At 37.8% G+C, this 3,141-nt stretch overlaps 1 pseudogene; it reads right to left on the bottom strand.

Annotated features, from left to right (window-relative positions):
- Positions 1-1,744: 1,744 nt before the first annotated feature.
- LOC139825076 (putative nuclease HARBI1) lies at positions 1,745-2,694 on the bottom strand (annotated as a pseudogene).
- Between the last annotated feature and the right edge of the window lie 447 nt (positions 2,695-3,141).

The raw sequence follows: 3,141 nt of genomic DNA, 5'->3' as shown, positions 1-3,141 counted from the left end.
ACGCGAACCGAGATTCACGCACACCCCCCCCCTACTTTCGGGGGAGGTGCGGTAGTCCCGAAATAGTTCACGCATACACTTGGCCCGGCCCGGCCCGAAAGCAGGGGGGGTGTGGGTGAACCTCGGTTCGCGTGGAAAGTGTATGCGTGAACTATTTCGGGACTACCGCACCTCCCCCGAAAGCAGGGGGGGGGTGTGCGTGAATCTCGGTTCGCGTGAAAAGTGTATGCGTGAACTATTTCGGGACTACCGCACCTCCCCCGAAAGCAGGGGGGGGTGTGCGTGAATCTCGGTTCGCGTGAAAAGTGTATGCGTGAACTATTTCGGGACTACCGCACCTCCCCCGAAAGCAGGGGGAGGTGTGCGTAAATTTCGGTTCGCGTGAAAAGTGTATGCGTGAACTATTTTGACATATATATTAGTTATTTATGCCTTCCAATACTCAAAATAGCTGCTATATTTTCTAAACTTTTTTTTGTTAATAACTTTTTAACGAATAACGAGCGACGGCTAAAACCTTCTGAAGGTCACTTGGGGTCATGACATATATCAAGGTCATTGAAATCGGTGAGGTCGCTCTTAATCAAGACATTTATTAAAAATAAAGTAAAAATAGGTAAAAAAAATAGGTAGGGTGCATATGTTTCGGACTCCCCCGATTGATTATCACTTTCGGAGTCACAATAAAGGTTTTTACCAAGAAAACCGCAAGAAAATATCAAAATTCGGAAAAGGCCCTATTCTGTAGAATTACCATAAATTTTATTAAAAATATTTTATTTAACCGAAAAGGTAACCTGAAAACATGCAGTCGCATAAAATAATATTTCGTCATAATTTCAGTTACGCGAACGTCGGCGAAAGCCTTTGACGTAATTTGATATCCGAGTTGTTTACGTCTCGAGAGAATTCCGAGAATCGTGTTTGTAACGGTCGACTGCATGATAGAGCGAAATAGTTAGAGAAGCGATCTGACTGCTCATTGGCCACGGGAGAGATGGTGGGAATGAACAGCCAGATAGGGTATATAAGGGAGAGAATTTTCGTCTCGAGGTTCTTTCCCAAAAGATCGTCTGAGTGAGAGGTTCTTTCCTGAAAGATAGTTCCCTGCCAGATTGATTTAGCGTGTAAATTGAGAGCTCGAAGCATTATCTTTTGCATACAAGTAACGATCGGCAAATCGCAATTGGGAAAGATTAGTTCGCGCGATAGCGTACTTTTATACATCTTTGTACAAAGCGAGCGATAGTTACGCGGCACACCGTGTCAGATATTCCGACTCGTATCGTTGGATAGACCCGGCAGTGACATTGTCGTCAGCCTCATTTCAGTGTACCTTGTACCAAATTGAATATATTTTGTTATTGTTAACGCAATACAGAATCACAATTATTAAATATTCCTTTCCTGATAATCCGGATATATAAGCATCTTACGCGACGCGAAAGCGAGTGCGGATCCAGAGGACGAGCCATCGACGTGAAGATAGCTATCTTGGAAGGAAGGAAGCTTAATAGCCCATTGTCGATACTCTTGACGGGCATATACGTTCTGTGTCAACGTCTAAAACACAGTGGCGACCGTATTAATTTCATTACAAGTAAGTTTACATCAATTCAAGACCACAAGTTCGGTTACAACCTAACATTGAATTATTTTCATAAAAGGTTTGTATACTTTCATTACACATGGGTACTTGAACATCCATTAAATCACATTTAGAAATATAATTATTATGTAATACGCAACATGCTATTATAAATTCAGGAATATGTTTTATTCCTAGTAATGGTAGACAATCTAAGAGTATACGAAAACAAATTTTTAATAAGCCAAATGCTTGTTCTATAGCCATTCTTGTCGAAGACAAACAATAATTATAGTTCTTTTCAGTAATTGTTAAATATCCATTGTCCCAAAACGGTACCAAAACGTGAGGATGAATCGGACATGCCGCATCTCTAATAATATGAGAATTATTAAAGTATTCATTAGGCATTTCAATAAAATTTGATACAGGTGAATTCCTAAAAACTCGCGCATCGTGCACAGATCCTACGTGCCCAGCATAACAATGTGTAAATATGCAATTTAAATCACATACAGCTTGAAAAATAATAGAATAATCACTTTTTCTATTAATATACGACACTGAATCTACCTTAGGTGCACGTATTTCCATCTATCGCACCAATAACATTTGGAAAACCAGACATTTTCTCAAAATTATTCATAACTTCAATAGCATATTGATTTTGAATAATTCGAGGTGCAAGACAATGAAGAGCATAAATAACGCGCCTTACAGCTCTAAAACCTGTAGCTTTTCCAACGCCAAACTTTTCGCAAACAGATCTTAAATATTTTGTTTATATATTTGTGACTCATGTTTATAAAATATTATAGAATTGTATGAAAACTGTAATATAGGTTATTTTTCCATTTTTAATTAAAACTAATATTAAAATTAATAAATTACAAATTTGTTTATTATTGTGTCTTATCATACATAAAATGTTCTTTAAATATATGTTTTGCATATCCAGGAATGACAAATTCTACGTAGTTGTCTATTTTAACTCTTCTAACATTGTTATGCGATCTAACAAGAGTATTCAGCATTTGAGAATCTATATGGAAAATAACTTCTTCGCTGTTTGATGATGATGAAGATGATGACGATGACGAAGATGATGATGACGCATCATCGAGAAGATTTAATACAATTGGAAATACTTTTCTGACCGCCATTACTTCTATCACTCATTACTTCCACTTCTATCGACTCACATCGACTTTTTTGATGCGTTAGTGCTGGTCTACAACCTTGCTTTAAAGGGTATTTAAGCTCTAAGCCGTAAGAAATTGACCAATCACAATCGAGTATTTTTCTCACATTCCATTGTGATTGGTCAATTTCTTACGGCTTAGAGCTTAAATATCCTTTAAAGCAAGGTTATAGACCAGCACTTATGCAATTTATGCGATTTATGCGATTCATGCGTGAATCGGAAAGCACCCTTAGATGACGTCCACAGGATATTTGAGGCAGACCGAAAAATGTCGCAAGATATTAATTATATATTTATATATTTACCTACCTTATTGGATTGTGAATCGCAAAGGGGTAGAAAAGAAAGG

The sequence above is a fragment of the Temnothorax longispinosus genome, unplaced genomic scaffold (genome assembly GCF_030848805.1).
Source record: "Temnothorax longispinosus isolate EJ_2023e unplaced genomic scaffold, Tlon_JGU_v1 HiC_scaffold_883, whole genome shotgun sequence".
Taxonomy (NCBI): domain Eukaryota; kingdom Metazoa; phylum Arthropoda; class Insecta; order Hymenoptera; family Formicidae; genus Temnothorax; species Temnothorax longispinosus.
This window is presented reverse-complemented; position numbering and strand designations above follow the sequence as displayed.